The sequence below is a fragment of the Rhincodon typus genome, chromosome 14, assembly GCF_021869965.1.
Source record: "Rhincodon typus isolate 14 chromosome 14, sRhiTyp1.1, whole genome shotgun sequence".
NCBI classification, from domain to species: domain Eukaryota; kingdom Metazoa; phylum Chordata; class Chondrichthyes; order Orectolobiformes; family Rhincodontidae; genus Rhincodon; species Rhincodon typus.
In genome coordinates, this window is record NC_063345.1 from 35,045,937 (window position 1) to 35,066,916 (window position 20,980).

Genomic DNA, 20,980 nt, shown 5'->3' on the forward strand with positions numbered 1-20,980 from the left:
CCAGTGGAAACATCCTCTCTACTTCTATCTTATCTATTCCCTTCATAATTTTATATGTTTCTATAAGATCCCCCCTCAATCTTCTGAATTCCAATGAATATAATCCCAATCTACTCAGTCTCTCCTCATAAACCAACCCCCTCAACTCCGGAATCAACCTAGTGAACCTCCTTTGCACCCCCTCTAGTGCCAGTACATCCTTTCTCGAGTAAGGAGACCAAAACTGCACACAGTACTCCAGGTGTGGCCTCACCAGCACCTTGTACAGCTGCAACATAACCTCTCTGCTTTTTATTTCAATCCCTTTAGCAATGAAGGACAAAATTGCATTTGCCTTCCTAATTACTTGTTGTACCTGCAGACCTACCTTCTGTGATTCATGCACAAGGACACCCAGGTCCCTCTGCATAGGAGCATGCTGCAACTTTTTACCATTCAAGTAATAATCCTTTTTACTATTGCTCCTACCAAAATGTATGACTTCACATTTATTTACATTGTATTCCATCTGCCAGACCTTTGCCCACTCACTCAATGTATCTATGTTCCTCTGCAAAGTTTCACAGTCCTCTGCACACTTTGCTTTGCCACTCATCTTAGTGTCATCTGCAAATTTTGACAACCTACACGTGGTCCCCAACTCCAAATCATCTATATAAATTGTAAATAATTGCGATCCCAACACCGATCCCTGAGGCACACCACTAGTCACTGACTGCCAGCTAGAATAGAACTCATTTATCCCCACTCTTTGCTTCCTGTTAGTCAACCAATCCTCTATCCATGCTAATACTTTACCCTTAATGCCATGCATCCTTATCTTATGCAGTAGCCTCTTGTGCGGCACCTTGTCAAAGGCCTTTTGGAAGTCTAGGTACACCACATCCACTGGGTTCCCATTGTCCACCTCGCTCGTAATGTCTTCATAGAATTCCAAAAGATTTGTCAAGCATGACCTGCCCTTCATGGACCCATGCTGCGTCTGCCCAATGGGACAATTTCTATCAAGGTGCCTTGCTATTTCTTCCTTGATAATAGACTCAAGCATCTTCCCCACTACAGGGGTTAAGCTAATCGGTCTATAATTCCCCATCTTTTGTCTACTTCCCTTCTTAAACAGTGGCATCACATTTGCTGTTTTCCAATCTCTGGGACTGCCCCAGAGTCCAGCGAATTTTGGAAAATGAGATGCAAACTACCTTTCCTCCAATACCATTCAGATCCATCACTTCCCACGTCCAATAAGTTCAGCTCTGCATCCTGGCCCACCAATGTTATCATAATCTCCTCAATAGCAAACACTGCACCCTTGGTCTGGGGTCACCTCAGCATGGTACAAACTGGGAAATGTGCGGGTGAGGTTCATAACATGCATCTGTAATTAACAGTACCAACTAATCTGTAACATTGCACCAAATTAATAGTTAACTCAGAGAAGCAGAAAGAATTATTATTGTGGGAAATGGTGCAGTGGGATAATCAATGTTATACCTAGTCAAAAATAACTACATGTAAAGGACCTTTTATTCTGCATCGAGTCTATGCTACTCTTGACCTGAGAGTATTTAATAGGCGGCACAGAGAAATTTGTGTTAGCTTATGTTATACCTGACTTGAGAGTTCTTAATGGGATAATGTAAAGGGAAGCTTATTGTACAGCCACCCATCACTGTGCCTGTGTCTGATTGATTGATATTGGTTCTGAGGTAAGAAAAAGGAATAGAATTTCCATTCTATAATATTACCATCTCATTCATCAATATGCATTGAAATTCACAAGAAAGAAAATAATGATCAAAGATTCAGAGCCTGAAGGAAAATAAAATTAGAAGAAAGTAATGTAATGCAACCTAAAACTGGACAGAATATTCCCACCTCCCGATGCAACATTACCAATTGGAATTTACAAGGCCAATTAAGAAAAGATGTGAACATTCAGGAGAAAAAACATATATCAGTAATTATAAATAGAACTACTGCAAAGGCTTGATAAGCAAACAGTTTGCCCAAATGGCAATGTATAAATCTGACACAGTTCTCAAAATAGTACAAGGATGGAGAAAGTAAGCATCCTAGTGAAGGAAAGGCCACAGGGTTCATTAGCACTGGAGTCGGCAGATATTCTTAGCCACGTTTGGAGATGTGGTAAAATCATCATTATCTAGACAAAATGATTTTTGTAAGGTTGTAAACCATTATTGAATGGAACCAATTAAGTGTTACCAGGAGTCAATGGGTGCTGCTAGATTGGAAGCAGGGAGAATAAATTAAGATCTCAAGTCATTTTATTGCTGTAGGAACAAAGAACCTGAGGAAAATCAATACTACATGGAAAGACAAACTAAGAAAATACACATTTTCTTTGATATCATAACAAGAAAGGGACAACAAAAATTATTACCTTCAATAGAATAAAAGGCAATATATTTGATTTGGAGATTCGGAGATTTGATTATGCAAGAAAAAAGCTTTAGAAAATTACAAAATAATAATTTCAGTGAAAATAATTCCAGACGTGCACTACCAATTCTTGTTAAAAACAGAACTCAGATGAAAGAATGGTCTATAACTATAGTTCCAGGCAAAATTTCCCTACTAATAGGTTGAGGTTGATTGTGGAACCTGAAGTTAAACTGTGCAATTATTACAAAGATAGTAGAGTCTGAATATACTTACGGAAAAATATATGTCATTATTCAGTGAGAAAATTGACCAGCAAAAGTTCACTTCACTGTAAAGGGGCGTAGACCTAATTTAAAGGCATCATAGTGGCCTTTACAGCAGTTGTCCTGAGAGAGTCAAAAATGCAAGACAAATGAATCAACAATTGAGGGAGAAACCTGGAACCTGAAGGTTCTCCAATGCTGACCTTGAGGTCTTCCTAGAGGCTGTTCAGGAGAGGAAGGAGGATATCTTCCCAGAGTTATAAAACTAAGCTGTACATGAAGAATTGGAAAGGATGGAGGAACTCAAGAAAATTACAATCAGCAGGGAAGTGGTGTTGAGAAAATTGTTGGAACTGCAGACTGACAAGCCATTGGATCACAATAGATTTTGTCCTAGAATCTTAAAAGAAATGGCTAGTTAGATAGTTGATGTGTTGGTATTAATTTTCCAAAATTCACTAGTTTTTTTTTGGTAAGTTTCCTTTGAATTGGAAAATAGTGAATGTACTTCCTTTATTCTAAAAGAGGAGACAAAACAAGGAAACTACACGCCTTAAGATTAGCAAACATCCTAAGGAAGATTTTGGAAGCTATTTGTAAAGATGCTACAGCAAGGCAATTGGATAGGTTCAAGGTAATCCAGCACAGTCAACATGGTTTTGTAAAAAGGTAATCATGTTTAACCAATTTATTGAAGTTATTTAAGGATATAAGATATAAGATAGAAGTTAATGGGCAAAATAAAAGCTCATGATGTAGAAGGTGACCTATTGGCATTGGTAGAAAATTGGCTAGCTAACAAGAAACACAATTGGCATGAATATGTCATTTTCTAGAACAGCAGGATATAACAAGTAATATGCCACATGGATGACTGCTGGAGCCTCAATTCTTTAAAATTTATATAAATAAGCGAGATGAAGGGTTTGAAGATATTTTAGCTAAATTTGTTAATGGCACAGAGATAGGTAGGCAGGTAAGTTGTGATAAGGAGATAAGGAGACAATAAATGGATATAGATAGGCTAAGTGAGCAGGCAAAGATGTGGGAAAGGGAGTTTAGCATAGGAAAATGTGAAATTGTCGATTTTAGCAGGAAGAATAAAAACGAAGTTTATTATCTAAATGTGAGAGCTGTAGACCTCTGAGATGCAGAGGATCTGGCTGTCCTCATGCATGAGTCACAAAAGATTAATATGCAGGTACAGTATGTAATTATGGGAAAGCTACCAGAATATTTCCGCTTATTGTGAGGGAAATTGAATACAAAATTAAGGAGATTTTGATTCCGTTATACAGGCCATTTGGTGAGACCACATTTAGAGAACTGCACACAGTATTGGTCTCTTTATTTTCGGAAGGATGTAAATGTGTTGTAAGGAATTCCAAGAAGGTTTACTAGACTAATATCTGGAATGGATGAATTATTTCATGAGGAAAGGTTGGACAGGCTAGACTTGAATGTGATGGTGTTTAGAAAAGTTTGAGGCAACTTGATTGAAACATATAAAATCCTGAGGTGTCTAGACAGAGCGCATGTGGAAAATGGTTGTTTCCTATTGTGGGAGAATCAGAACTAGGGACCACTGTAAAAAATAATAAATTATATATTCAAGGAGATAAGAAGAATTTTTTCACACAAAAGGTTGAGAATCTTTGGAATTCTCATCCTCAAAAGGTGGTGAAAGCAGAGTCTTTGAATATTTCTAAGACAGAGGTCAATAGCTTCTTGATAAGCAAGGCGGTTAAAAAAACAAAAAGGAAGCAAATGTAAGGATCAAGACACTGAGATCAGATGAAGTTCTTCAGGAATATAAACAACGCAGTAAAGAAATTAAACAAGATATTACGAGGGCTAAAAGGGGCCATGAATGTCCTTGATAAGTAGGATTAATGAGAATTCCAAGATATTTTATATATATATTAGGAGCAAGCAGATAGATAGGTAGGTCCACTCAAGGACAAAGGAGGAATTTTATGTGCAGAGCCAGAGGAACTGGGTGAGTTTCTTAATGAGTACCTTGCATTGGCATTCACCAAGGAGAAGGACATGGATAATGGTGAGATTAAGGAGGGATTTGTCACCAAGCCTACCAACAAGAATGGTGCTGTTGTTGTCTGGCGGACTGACCTCTACATTCTGGAGGCTGAGCACCAGCTCTTGGATATCTCCTCTTATATCCCCCTGGACCATGACCCCACTATCAAGCATCAGGTCATTGCTTCTATGACTGTCACCAACACCATCTCATCTGTGGATTCTCCCCTCGACAGCCTCCCAGCTCATAGTCCCCTAACACCATACAATCCACTTCTACCTTCTCCCCACATTCCACAAACAGGACTGCCCAGGTACAGCATTGTTTCTGCTGGCTCCTGCCCCACAGAATTCATCTCTTCCTACCTCAACATGATTTTTTCTCTCTGTGTCCAGTCCCTTCCCACTTACATCTGTGATTTTTCTGATGCTTTATGTCAGTTTCAGAATTTCCAGTTCATGGGCTCCAGCCATCACTTCTTTGCCATGGATATACAGTCACCCATCAAGGTGGTCTCAGGGCTCTCTGCTTCTTCCTGGAAAAATGGCCTGAACTGTCTCCATCCAGCACCATCCTCCTCAGTCTGGCCGTGCTCATCCTCACTTTGAACAACTTCTACTTTATAACTCCTCTCACTTTTTTCAGATGAAAGGTGTGGCCATGGGTACCCACATGGGCCCCAGTTATGCCTGGCTCTTTGTGGAGTATGTGGAACATTCCTTGTTCCAGACCTACTCCAGTCCCCACTCAACTCTTCCTCTCGTATACCAATGACATCATCAGTGCTACTTCCCTCTCTCATTCTGAACTGGAAAAATTTATCAATTTTACTTCCAATTTCCAAACTGCCCTCAACTTCACCTGGTCCACCTCTGACTCGTCCCTTCCCTTCCTCGACATCTCTGTTTCTATTTCTATGAATCATTATGTGCTTGAAGTTTGACATTCCATAGGTGTCTGCATTGCTTTCCATGTTTGTTTTAGTTTTAGAACAGCTTTCTTGCATTTCCAATCCACTCGACCTTCTGCCATTATTTGAGCATTCGGTTTAAACTGCTTTTTATCCCCGGGACAGCCTGTCTGTTGTTTTCTTAAAGGAGTATTTTATAAACATAATACTCACTGTTCTGCAGAATTTTCTTTTGCTGTTTCTCTTTACACTTTTCTTGAATTCTTCATGTTGTTTTCAGTTTCCATGCTTGAAACAACATTGTCTACCACTGGCACTGTGCCATGTTAATGATATTGGCATTGGATTAATACTGTGGCTTAGTTTACTTAAAACAGAAAAACATATTATAAAACAGACATTACAAGACAGCAGTTGATTTCTGCATTTGCTGCCTGCACATTCCAGTCAGACTGATTAGTAGGTGGAGATGCAACATTATATATACACATCATACAGAGTCTTTAAAAATGAAGTCTCCTGTAAATAAAGTACACTTACAACAATCAGATCAGCCATTATCTTACTGAAGGCTGGAGCAGGCTCAGGACACTGTGCAGCCTGCTTGTGCTCCTAATTTTCACTTTTGTATGTATGTTCGGTCAGGTAAAAAAAGTTGGCATGGTTGGAGGTATTTGAAATGGCCATTAGTCAAAGTGTGGCTATACGAGCTTGATCCGGTGCTATAAAAGATTAAATGATTTTTTTGGATCTGATAGGAGGCTCTGATTATTCAACCTCCAACAGACCCTCCAGCTGAGGAATCTGAGGGTACATGATGGTCCTGAACATGAGACTAATGTGTGCCCAGGATATTTAGTTACTCCTTAACTAATTCTAATTCTGCCTATTTCATCGATCTATCTACACTATCTTGAATTCTGTTACTATCATCCTCACTGTTTAGAACATTTCTGAGTTTTGTGTTATCTACAACTTTCACATTAATCCTTGGATTGAACCCTAAACCTAGGTTATTAATAGACATCCAAGTGAGCGGTGGTCCCAACACTAATACTTGTAAAACATCACTACAGATTTCCCTACAAGTTTCAGAAATGACCCATCCACTGCTACTGTCAGCTATCTGTCCCTTAGCTAATTTTGCAATCCCATGGACTTCAAAGAAGAAAGGCGGACATTACTTAATTCAATGAGCAAGAAGGAATATAATTGTGGCTTCTGTTTCATTTCCAGTTTGCACTAACTGTTTACCAGCAATTACAATATTTTTCTTAAGGAAAAGTACAAGGCCTTTGAACTTCTCACAAGCGATATTCAGGGACCCAGACTAAACATTATCTGATAGGATTTTATAGATACTTATGAAGTCAATGTAGTGAGTTCTTGAAGATCTGAAAATACAAAACTATTCCAAAAACAGTTGCAAAGCCTGACAGAATTGAAACTAATCTCAAAAAGTTACATTCCACTACCAAACTAAGTTTATCAATTGTCAATGCTATTAGATGCTCATAAAGATTCAGGAATTCTTCAGATTATTTGGATTTGTTAAACTTGTGAATGTGATTTTGTTTTAATTATGGCTCTGGTGTTGGCATCATCCAACTTGTTGAGTTGGTCAGAGCACAGTATGGGTAAAATTCTGCAACAAAACTTGAAACTGCTGGAGAAACTCAGCAGATCTGGCAGCATCGTGGAGAGAAAGCAGAGTTAACATCTCAGGCCCAGTGATCCTTCTTCAGAAATTTTATTTCATTTTGGATTAAATTCTTATTGTGCCTGCCTCTTTTTGTCACATTGTGATATTATGAAATCAGTGAGCCATGATTAATAACTGGTGGAACAATGAGGTCAGTACATAGAGAGAGAGAGAGAGAGAGAGATGATCCATCTTTTATTGACGTTGGACCCACTTGAGATTGCAACTCTTAGACAATAATAGGTGCCATGGAGCTTCAGCTGAATGAATAGTGGCGAGGCAGCTTTAAATCCTTACATTTATTTCAGACTTTATTGACTCAACCTCAAGACCTGAACCCCTCAACAATTAAAATTGTATAGGCCTTACACAATTTTTTTTTTTTAAATTGCATGAATTGTCTTTAAAATTGCCTCTACTCCATACCCTTGCTTTTACAGGCTCCCAGCAGCTCCCACCACTCTTATGCATTTCTCACTGAGGCATCTTGACAATTTTCCAACCTTGCAATCAGCCCCGGTAGGAAAATGTTTGAGAAACCCTGCTACGGAGTTTTTAAAATCACATTATTAGCTGCGAAAAAGGAGTATTCCAGGATGCCAACTTCAATGGAATGACAAATAAATCTCACCCAGGTAAATTGGAATGAAAGACTGGAAGGCAAGACTGTAACAGCGCAGTGGGATTCCCTAAACAAAACTGTTGAGGTACATTCCCATAACAGGCAAGGGTAAAACAAACAAAACCTGAAAACCCTGGACAACAATAAGAGACTAAGCAAAGAAATCTGCCCATAAATGTTCTGTTGAGAATTGGGGTTCCCTTAAACAGTTATTAACTCAGATTATATATTTGGTATTCCTTGTATAACAGGAGACCTTATCTAACTGTGTCACACTAATAACTAGCTTTCAGCAAACATAAACAAATCTTGATATGAAAACAGAGAAGAGGTCATAAGAATCATCAAGCTCCTGATTATACCCCATTACCAATATAGAAATAAGAAGGATTTTGGTTCCAAACCTTCAGATAGAGGTGGGCAAATGGACATTAGTTTTCTGACATCATGAGTAGCTATCCCATGGTCATTGGCCAAGAGGGATTAGACATATGATTGATATAGCATTGATGACCAGGCCCCTGAATAAAGAATATTAACAAGGACAGGAGGGGAGGAAAGGGCAAGAAGATCCAGGGAGATGATTAATCGCATGACCTTGGAAATGACCAGGAATTCTCCTACATCGATCCAAAGGAAGAACAAAGACTGTTGGTACCAAGACTACTGAAGACTATCAGAGACCATCACAAAAGAACACTGGGATGTTGGAGTGCACTGCCTCTACTCTCTATTTTACAGAATGGCTCCAGGATCGCTAGTGCATTCTCATCTGTAATGGGTCTTATATTTCCCCACTTTGCCATATTAACCAATGTACCATAAAACTGCTGTTTCTCAATAAACTATCAGAAAAGTCACAAGAAATTGTCAACTGCCTATATTATGTAGTTATGATTGCAAACCCCATAAAATCACCAGCACTGCATGGTTGCGCAGACACTCCATACCAATCAGTATGCTGAGTCATTGACTTCTGGTTCCAGAAGTTTCTGAACATTTCTACTATACACAGACCTTAGGGATCCACATAGAAGAACACAAAATTAGAGGGAATACAAATGCCTATGACAGAAGTCAAGTGTGTAATATAAGTGTAAGCTAGGGTGGATATAGTAGGTTAAGAGGGGCTGTGCAAATATTAATGAGAACCAAAGTGTGTGTGAAAGAAGAGACTGGCAGCTAAAATAAAAGTAGGCACATGCATGCTAAAAGATTAGCAAATGTAGGGGATTACCACTTTGACCAAAAATGTAATTTATGTATTGAAACAAAGAAAATGGCTAAGATTCTAAATGAATAATTTACATTTCATAGAATCCCTACAGTGTGGAAGCAGGGCAATCAGCTTATCAAGTCCACACTGACCCTCTGAAGAGCATCTCACCCAGACTCATCCCCTATCCTATCCCTGCATTTTTCACCCTAGACACAATGGGCAATTTACCTTGGCCAATCTACCTAACCTGTATATCTTTGGACTGTGGGAGGAAACCAGAGCACCCAGAAGAAACCCATGCAGACACAGGGAGAATGTGCAAACTACACACAGACAGTTGCCTGAGGCTGGAATTGAACCTGGGTCCCTGGTGTTGTGAGGCAGCAGTGCTAACCATTGAGTCACGTGCCACCCCCTTGTCCTTGTTGTCACCAAGGAAAAAGATGCTGCCAAAAGAGTGAAAATAGAAGCTGAATAGGGTAAAAATTAAAATGGGAGGATGTATTAAAAAGGCTGTCAGTGTGTAAAAATTGATATGTCACCAGAATGGATCAGATGCATCCAAGGATGCTGAGGAGGTTATAGTGGAAATTATAAAGCACTGGCAATAATCTTTCAGTCTTCCTTAGATACAGGATGATACCAGAGGACTGAAGAATTGCAAATTTTACACCCATGTTCAAAACGTGTGAAAGGATAAACCTAGAAACTACACATAAGTCAGTTTAATGTTAATGGTAAGAAAGCTTTTAGAAATAACAATTCAGATTGAAATTAAAAGTTAACTGTGTGTTGATTAACTGAGAAAAGCCACCACTACTTTGTTGAAGGTTAAATTTTACTTAACTAGCTGGATATAATTTTTTTGACCGAGCAAAGAGAGGGTTGATAAAGTTAATGTGGTTCATGCAATGTACATGGGCTTCCAAAAGTGCTAAAGTGTCACTTAACAAAAGTTTGTCAGGGAAGTCACTAGCCATGGAAGAAAAGGAACAGCCATATTATAGTCATAGTTGAGTGAGTTGCAGAAAACAGAGCAGTGGTGGGTGGTTACTTTACAGACTGGAGAAAGGTATGCATTGGATTCCCAAGGACTAACAGGAGGACCATTGCTGCATTCTTGATATATTTTAATGAACTTAACCTGGATGTACAATGTAAAAATTTGAAGATGAAAAAGTAATTGCACGTATTGTGAGCTAGAAGGAGGATAATGACATACTTCAAGTAAACCTAAGTTGGTGGCATGATTTAATGCAGAGGTTTGTGAAATTATACATTTTGTTAGGAAACAAGGAGAGGCTACATGAAATAAAGAATAGATTTTGAAAAGGCGTGCAGGAAGAAAGAAACCTGTGTGCATAAATTGCTTGAAGGTAGAAAGGCAGACATTGAAGTCAAAGTGGCACTGATTTAGACAGCAAGTTTATTTTCAAATTATTCATGGGATGTGGGCATCACTGGCTAGGCCAGCATTTATAGCCCAAAGAGCCAATCACATTGCTGTGGGTCTGGAGTCACATGTAGGCCAGACAGGGTAAGAATTGAAGTTATCCTCCCTAAAGGACATTAGTGAAACAAATGAGTTTTTAAATTTCCTGATCATTACCCTCTTAATTCCAGATTTTTTTTATTGAATTCAAACTCTACCAACTACCATGGCAGGATTTGAACCTGGTTAACTAGCTCATTAGTATCTCTGGATTAATAGCCCACTGATAATACCAGTAGGCCATCACCTCCATATTCAGATAGGCCATAGCTACAGACTGGTAAAGTGTGTGTCCTGGTTGTCAAACAGCAATGATTGTTAGAGAATGGGGTTCGATGAGTGAGGATCTGTCAGCTATGTGCTGTGAGCAGCATGGTTTCATGGCTGCTGTACCACTGTTGTACCAGTAAGGGGCAATATCGATTGCTAACGTTTGTTCAGGTGCACAATGTGCTTTCAAAGATAGCACGGGAGCAAGGGATACCTGTCTTTCAGCAAATATCTGCTGAGTGACAAATTTTCGGGGAACAGCGCTAGTACGATGGGGCTAGAATCAGATGTGAGGGATACCATAGAAGCAGGGTAGATAATTAATGAGGTAAGTTTGGTAACATACAACAGAAAAACTCACTAGGCCTCATGGTGGAAATCCCTCCAAAATACTCAACGCAACTTGGAATTAGCTAAAAAAAATCGTGAGATTCAGTCCTAAGTTTTCTTAGGTAGGCACCTTATAATCCCAGAAGACATAGCAGGTTCACTCTATGCTGAAGATGCCATCAGCTAGTGTTTTCATTAGAGTACTGTGGCCACTGGGATGCAAGGTGATTTAGCTGAGAGCTGAAATTGAGTTTGCATCAACTACACTTAAGTGCCTCAAAGTGGCTCGGATACTTGCAATGGGCCTTCCTTTTTTAACACTCCACTTCATTCCTTTAGTACTGATCACTTTGCAGTGTAAATAAATTGATGGTTTGTGTTATAATTAGGGGCATATGGATGATTGGAGACATTCTATTAAACAAGTTCCAGCTGTGCTTGAAGATGGATACAAACTGTTAAATGTTTCTTGTCTGCTATCTGCTACTGCCACCCAGAGGATACATATGTAAATATGTGTTTGTCAATGTGCAACTCCATAATAATTCAGCTTTGTCCAAGACTGTAACATTGCTGTAATATTTGGACAAGCTTATCTATAGCTCTTCTTGGCCACCTGCACAGGTCACAAAGCTGGTCACTTGATTGCAATACCTAAATAACCTTCAGTTTTTAATTTGTTTCCCCGTACTATCAGCATAGCTGTGTCCTTTACTCTTCTGAATTCTCTTTTCATTTGGAGGATTGTTATTCAGCTCCTTGAATTCATTCTCCTCCTGCATGAGCATGCACACTGTCTTGCTATTAATCCTGTATACTCTTTACTTATCAATATAAACAGAAAATATGTTTGACTTAATTCTACTCCGGTGAGAATCATTAATGGTGCTGTCGTGTTTTGAAATGGCAATTTGTATTTGGTGTGCGCTTAAAGCTGCCAAATTAAAAGACACCAATATAATAGATCTGTAAGAAGAAACAGACGTAAGGTAATTACTGTGTTTGAATAAAGTGACCGTTGTTACATTCTGGATTGTTCGTAGCCATTTCCAGATTACCCAAGCATCTCACCTTGACAAAAGGAATTAGGAAAAATAAGAAGAACTGAATCTTTTTTCATGAGTTTTACTTATCATTTGCAGAGAAACCCCCATTTTATATTGCAGACATCAAGCTGCAAGTCAGGCTGTGTTCAAAGGTATACAGGCTGCACAGATTTAGCAGGTAGGCAAGTTTTTAACATTATTTTTAATCACTGTTACTGATGGGAATAAACACTGTCTGTGCCTATCTTACCCACTTTTTGAAGAACATCAGGATTCGTGTTTTGAATTCCAATGATGAAAAAAGTGGTTGAGGTGGTTTGAAGAGGCAATGGAGAGTTTTCAAACGATAGAGGAAAAATTGAAAAAAAAATACATTTCTATTATGCCAGCAAAGAATTTAAAAATATATTTGAAACCCTTGCACCCAGGCAAAATAGCTTTGAGTCAGTTACAAAGGCATTGATAACTTGCTTCAAGCCAAAGGAAAATACAATAAAGAGACAATCATTTTCAGATGCATAAAGCAAAAAGCCAATGAGATAATCAACTAGTACAGCACACATTCAATGCTGCCAGCAGCCAAATAAAATTATGGTGAGTTTGAACATGTAGAAGAGGAAATACAAAGACAATCATTGATGGGTATCTCTCCAGCAAACTATGCTGGAAAGCAGTGGACAACAATAGAAAGTTATCTCACAATCTGGATATTTCAGAGCCATTGCAGTCAAGACTACCAAAAACTACACTCTTAAGTTCAACTCCTGTGAATGCTATTCACCACTCACATGCCAGAAAACAAAAACAAAAACAGCAGTCACACAAAGAAGGAATGTGTTCAAACATTGCATCTACTGTGGTTGCATTTACCTACTGTGGATAGAGTGCCTAACTACTGGTAAGCAGTGCAAAGCCTCTAGAAAACCCAACCATTTTGCCCATGTTTGACTCTCATCAGAAAAATCAACTGCTAAGATTACTGTACCAGAAGGGAGTCACCTGTGTCGCTCATATCAAAGGCAGGTGACACTGAACATATTTTAGCACTGTCTTTTTAAAATCAGCAAAGGGTCACAGGACAGTGATGACTGCCTGTTCAGATTTAGATACTCTCACGGTTACAGGAGCAGCTGTCAAAAAAAAATGGGAAGGAAAGAATTCAAAAAACTTAAGGATTGTCCCATTCTCCACAAAACCAAGGAATGAAAATTACAAGTGACAAATCACTGAAAATTCTCAGGACTTTGGAAATGCCAATTTCATTCAAAGACATCAGAACAAAGGTTCTAAAGAATGTGGTACAGTCATCAAGCACAATGAGGGGATGTAAGAGAGGTGGGGGTGTTGCATTTTTGAAACCACCACTGCAGTAATGATGGAGGACATCCTAGAAGGGTCTTCAAATAAGGCCATCTGGGTTGTGCTTAAAAATAAAGAAGGGGCAATTAATGGCTGGGATTGTACTGCAGATCTCCCAGCAGAGGAAGATAGAGGATCAGACATGTGGGCAATCACATCAAAGTGTCAGAGAAATGGGGTTATAGTTGTAGGGGATTTCAACTTTGCTAACATTAACTTGGACTGCCTTAGTAGGAAAGGATCAGGCAGGGTGGAATTTTTAGTTGCATCCAGGAGAACTTTCTGTGCCAGTGTGCACATAGTCCTAGAAGTGATGGGGCAGAGCTAGACCTAATTCTAGGGTATGAAGCCAGTCAGGCAGTTGAAGCACTAATGGGCCTGCATTTTGGGGATGGTGACCATAACTCTGTAAGTTTCAAAGTCATTCTGGAAGGGGTTAAGGATCATGCAGGAGTTAAGTGTGTTAAATGGGGGGAGGCCAATTTCAATATCAGTAGACAGGAACTGGCAAACATAGAATGGGAGCAGCTACTTGCAGGTAAGTCTACATTTAGAAAGTGGGAATCTTTAAAAGGTAATGCAGTGAGAATCCAGGGCCAGCGTCTCCCTCTAAGAGAGAAGGGCAAGGGCAGCAGGTCCAGGGAACCCTGGATGTCAAGGGATATCAAGAGTTTGGTAAAGAAAAAGAAGCAAGTATATGTCAGGTACAGTGCATTAAAAATAGGAGAGGCTCTTCAAAAGTCTAAAGAGTGTAGGGGATTGCTTAAAATGGAAACTCGGAGGGCGAAGAGGGGCCACAATGTATCATTGGCAGATGTCATCAAGGATAACCCCAATGCTTTTTATAAGCTATATGTTAGGCATAAGGGAATTACCTGAGAAAAGATTTGTACTTACTAGAGACCAAAGGGGCAAACTGCATGGAGCTAGTGGATGTGAGTGAGCTCATCTGTATTCACAAAGGGGACAGACATTGTAGTTAGGGATTTCACTAGGATGATGATGTTCTAGAACACGTTAAGATTAATAAGGAGGAGGTATTTGATGTTTTACACGTGCATAAATCTCCTGGGCATGATGAGATGTATCCCAGGCTGCTTTGGAAGGCAAGGAAGGAGACTGCCAGCCCCTGGCAGAGGTATTTAATAATTAGTTGGCCACAAGCAAAGTGCCAGATGGCTGGAGGATACCTAATGTGTTTCCTTGTTCAAGAAGGGCAGCAGGGATAAGACAGATAATTACAGACCAGTTAGTCTGACCTCACTGGGAGGGAAATTATTGGAAAAATTCAGAAGAACAGTATGAATCAAAACTTGGAAAGGCAAGGATTAATCAGAGAAAGTCAGCATGGATTTGTAAGAAGGAGATCCTGTCTAATTTAAGTGACTTTTTTTAAAAACATGACTAAATATATTGATGACAGTAGTGCAGTTGATGTGGTTTATGTGGACTCCAGTTAAGACCTTTGTCAAAGTCCTACATGGAAAGCAGGGGATCCAAGGCAAGTTGGTAAACTGGATCTAAAACTGGCTTATAAACAGGAGGCAAAGGATGGAGATGGAGAGTTGTTTTTGTGATTGGAAGCCTGTGACCTGGAGTGTACCACAAGCTTCGTTGCTGGACCCTCGCTATTTGTTTTGTACATTAACAACTTGTATGCAAATGTAAAAAGTATACTTAGTAAGTTTGCAGATGACAGGAAAATTGGTGGTATTGTTGATAGTGAGGAGAATGGTGTCAGGCTGCAGTCTGATATTGATCAGCGGGTAAATTGGGCAGAGCAATGATAAACAGAATTTAATCCTGATGAGTGTGAGGTAATACATTTTGGGAGGTCTAATAAGGGAAGAACATACACAATGAATGATAGATCCCTAGCATCTAGATGAACGCCTAAAGTGCCAGGTGATAGTTGGTTATGGACCAAGTGCAGGTAAATAGGATTAGTATAGTTTGGTGTTTGTTGGTTGACATAGACATGGTGGGCCAAAGGGCCTATTTCTGTACTGTATGACTCTATGACTATCACGCAGCAACAGAGAAACACATCATTGCTGTAAAAGATCTTAATACATAAGCCTACACTTGGTGCCCCATTCACTAAAGCTAACTGACATCAAAACAAAGGCAAGAGCTATAGCAGTAATTTAATGACAAACAGATTTAAGAGCAGTGCAACAATTTGTTTTATTCATGGTCAGAACCCCTGTTTCCTATTGCAATGGGAAGATTTGAGCCTATGCTTGAAATAGAGCAACTATTGTTATATACTGATTTTTCTGTTTCTTAGTGCCAAGAACACCACACTTAGCCAAGAATCTCACATCATCCAACAGAGAAATGGGTTGCTAGACCAAAAATAAAACCATCGATACATAAAATGATCATTGTATTGAGCATCAGTGATTTTCCTATAATTTCCCTCAGCATGGTGGAAAAAAATAATCATCAAAGCTGTATTCTCCTGATCATTATCCAGAAGTAATATGTTTTACACAAAGGATGCTAGAATGTGAAATTTAGACTAATTGAAGTAAATACGATCAATGTTTTAAAGGGAAGCTAAAAAAGTATCATAGGGTGGAAAGATTGGAAGATTGGCATTAAGTGTAAGGTTTAACCAGGGTACACACCAGAATCAGCAGCTTTTGTTCTGCATTTTCTATGTAGTTCCATATAATATTTGGAATGTTGTGTGAGAACAAAAATGGACTCAGCATGAGTGTCCCTTATAACTTAATCTGCTCAAACCATCATAGCTCAGGAGATAGGTCAGTCCAGGGAGGACAGGTTAGGGAGGTGAGGATGAGCTGGGCTGGTTTTGGGATGCGGTAGGGGGAGGGGAGATTTTGAAGCTTGTGAAGTCCACATTGATACCACTGGGCTGCAGGGTTCCCAAGCGGAATATGAGTTGCTGTTCCTACAACCTTGCCTCCCTAACCTGTCCTTCCTCCCACCTCAAGCCCCACTCCCATCTCCTAACTACTAACCTGATCCCACCCCCTTGACCTGTCCGTCCTCCCTGGACTGACCTATCTCCTCCCTAACTCCCCACCTACACTCACCTTTACTGGCTCCATCCCCGCCTCTTTGACCTGTCTGTCTCCTCTCCACCTATCTTCTCCTCTATCAATCTTCTATCCGCCTCCCCCTCTCTCCCTATTTATTTCAGAACCCCCTTCCCCTCCCCCATTTCTGAAGAAGGGTCTAGGCCCGAAACGTCAGCCTTCCTGCTCCTCCAATGCTGCTTGGCCTGCTGTGTTCATCCAGCTCTACACCTTGTTATCTCTGACCCACCTGGTGAACTGGCTATGTAACTGAGGGCATAACAGAGGAGCTGGTATATAGTCGTGCTATTCTATTGCACTGTAAAAGAATTTCAATCTCATTGAAACTTCTAACTATTTTCTCTCATGGCCTGTCTAAAGTAGTGGAGAAAGTTACGACCTGACATTTCAGGGTATCTCAAAGAAGTGGTTGTCTACTGTCAGCAATTGCTACATTGATGGCTCAGCCACAGAATCCTTTGGCTAAATACGTGTTGGATAGATGACATATTGTAATATTTTGATACAGTGTATCAAAGCTCACATAAGTTGATAACAGATTACTCATCATTTTCCAAGGGATATTTCTGGTTTTCATAATTTTCAGTTGTGATAATTGCATAAAGCAGCTGGAGCTTGTATTCTTAGGAAACATTATGGAGAAATTTCCAAAATTGATCCAGGAAAGGTCTTTACCAAAATAACATAATCAATGTTGTTACTTATATAAGCTAATTATTGTGATTGTTTTTCCATTAGAAGGAATGTATTCTAAAATATTACTGGAATCTTGCATTGGAAATGAATATATTTAATGATCCATGAATGAGTGATAAAATGTAATTGTATCTGTGGCTAAGAAAGATCATCAGGGCCAGTATGTGAAAACCTGGGCAATTATAGCCTGCCAAATGCAACTAATCTGAGCATCACATTTATTGAGAGGTGGATAAGGAACACTGTGAAAGACAAATTGCATCAATCACTGAGGTATTGACCTACCACCTCAGTTATTGCCAAGACTGGAGAGGGATTTGGGTAGGTGAGTAGGTACTTTGAAACCTATTTCTCTTCTGACAATAATTGTCCTCACTTATCATTTTTTCTTTAGTACTGGTTACCAGCCTACCTACTCTCTTGATTAGTTAATATCTTTCTGTTTAGCTTCCTTCCAAGTTACAGCACAAAGACAAGCTAGACAAAGTTACCAAGACAAACTCTGAAATTGCTTCATATTATTTTCAATTTCATTACCTTTGATAAAATCAACCAGTAGTTCCTCTTCCAATGCGTTGTGGTACCTCCAAAACTTATCTCCATGGAACAGCTTTGCCTTACATATTTTCGGTCCAATTTACAGCGAGAAAGTTGCTGCAAGAAAGATCTACTGCTGATATACATTGGGGTGCTGCATGAGTAGGTGAACAAATAATACAGCAGAGAGCCTTTGTCTTGAAAGTGTGCTAGAAGCATGCATTCTAACTGTGTCACATTGTGTGTTTAAAGACATTAAATTTTCAAGACCGTCATCTTGCTGAAACATAGTAGTAACCTTTTGCATATGCCCAAACAACTCAAAAGATATCTGTACGTCCACTTCACCAGCTGAAGTTGGAGTTGGTTCAGCCAATGCTCACTGCAGACATGCTTGCCTTTGATCATTCTGTGGGATTACTCACTTTTTCCCTAATTGGTGAGTAATTACCATAGAAATATCTAACTTGCATAAATCAGATACAGTGTCCTCACAGTTGTAACAACACAATAGGATCAAGCTTCAACAGAATCCTCCCAGGCCATTTCAGGACAAGGTGACAAAAATCAGTACTTTTTGTCTCAGCATTATCATGTTCTTGACTACTTCTACAAATGGTTAAAAAGAGGCTCACTAGCAGAAAACACTCCATTTCCCTTCTGTTAAACAATATTTCCAGATGGATATTAAGTGGGATATCAATATAACTCTAGCAAACAGTTAGTAAGATAGGTTTGCTTTGGACACCACACATCCCAGTCAATTTTACAGGGCTCTTCCAATAATTTTAGCAGGTCCCTGATAGAATGCCATAGGAAACCCACTTCAAAAGAGGGAAGAAAATTCCTTTTGTTGGACTTGAGCATCAGCTGTAAACTAGTAAGGCCAGCTGGCTCCAAACTAGCTGAAAAAAGCAAATTGGTAACAATGCATCATTCCATGAATAATAACATACAATTGGAGAGAATGGGAATTCCTAATTCCCTCCAGCCCATCAGCTAACACTGTACAGTAGTATTGTACCAATATTTCAAATGACTACAATGGCCCATGTATTAATAATGGAAATTTTATCCCAATATTTTTCCTGCTATTAGCATGTACCCCTGTGAGTAAAGAAAAAAATCAACATCCTCATTCTTCTTGATGGAAAATTGTGGGCGAGATGGTGAGCTACAGAGAATTGTTTGAATAACTCAAAACATAGCCTTCTTCCTCCTCTCTCTGAGTTACTACACAAAACTGATAAAATTTCACTAAAAGAATCTTTCATACTTTGAATTGAATTTCCAGCCTGTTCCTCAGACAAAGATAGGTACATTTTGCTTGAAGGTCTATTTCAGTGGCAGTTTGATTTGAATTCAAGACATATGTTTAAATTTCTTCTGTCAAATGAAAGTTTGAAAATTTACAGCAAACTTTCTTATCCCAATTAAGTAGTCCATCCATGGCCATAATATTAACATGTATCTAGTTATGATTAAGCAACTAATATGAGCAGGAGACTCCACAACCATCCCATTCTTAATGGTGGGTAATCCAATATTTCAGTGCAAAAGTCGAGACAAGTTAATGCATTTGCAACATTTTATGGCTACAAGTGCTGAGTGAATGATCTGTTTGGCTTCAAACTCCTTTAAAGTGTTAATATCATAGATGACAGTCTTCACCAAATTCAATTTAATCTAAATATTACGAAGAAAGTACTGAATGTAGTAGATACAGAAAAAGTGAGAAGTTTGTCAACAACCCAGCTATAAGATGATAAAATTCTGATATTTCTGAAGGCATGTACTCCAAAATTAACTGTGACCCTATCCAAGCATTTCGAGCACAATTATAACAGCAACATCTACTCAACAATATGGAACATTTCTAAAACATATCCTATGTACAAAAAAAGGAGAAATCCAAACCATCCAATTCTGACACAATTCTAACTCTATTTTCAATCCTAACAGAGAGTTTCATTTGTTGTGCTATCAAATGGCACCCACTTATTGATAGCCTATTCGTCAGTGCTCGTTTTGGATTCTGCCAGGACCATTAAGCGCAGTTCTCAATACCACCTTGATTCAAACGTGGAGGCAAGAGCTGAATCCAGAGGAGAGGTGAGAATATCTTCCCTTGACATCAGAGCAGCAGTTGAGTAAAAGTGCAATCAAGGACACCTAGCAAAATTGAAGACAATAGAAGTTGAGAAATATTTTTCCACTGGTGGAATCCAAATTAGCACAAATGAAGATTTAATAGAGATCAATCATTTCAGTTCCAGGATGTCACTGCAGGAGTTCTTCATGGTTAATATACAATGCCCAACCACCTCCAGCTCCTTCACTAATGACCATCCCTTCACCTTAAGGCCAGAAGTGGGGATGATATATCACAATGTTCAGTAAAATTCAAAACTGTTCAGATTCGAAAGCATTCCATGTTCAACTTCAGCAAGACCTGAATAACATTCAGACTTAATCTGACAAGTGTCAAGTAACACAAATGCCAGGCAATGACCACCTCCAACAAGAGAGGATCTTATTATCTCTTCTTAATAGCATTGGCATCAATGAACCTCTTTTGATCAACTTCTTAGAGGGCATCATTGACCAGAAATTGAACTGGATCTTCATCTGTTACATTAATGGCCTTCCCTCCATCATAAGGTCAGAGGTGGGTATTTGCATAATGTTCAGTGCTATTCACTACTCCTCAGTTACTAAAACAGTTCATGTCCAAATGTAACAAGACCTGGACAGTCTCTAGGCCTGGGCTGAAAAGTAACAAGTAGTATTCACACCAAACAAACATCAGGCAAATAAGCATCTCCTACAAGAGAGAATCTAATCATTGATATTCAATGGCTTTACAATCACTGAATTCACCCAACCATCAATGTGTCTTATTGACCAGAAACTGAACTGGACTAGCCATATAAATATAAAGGTTACAAGAGCAGGTCAGACACTTGGAATCCTGCAGCAAATATTAACATCACATCCACAAACATTCAGTCCCTCCATTACCTAT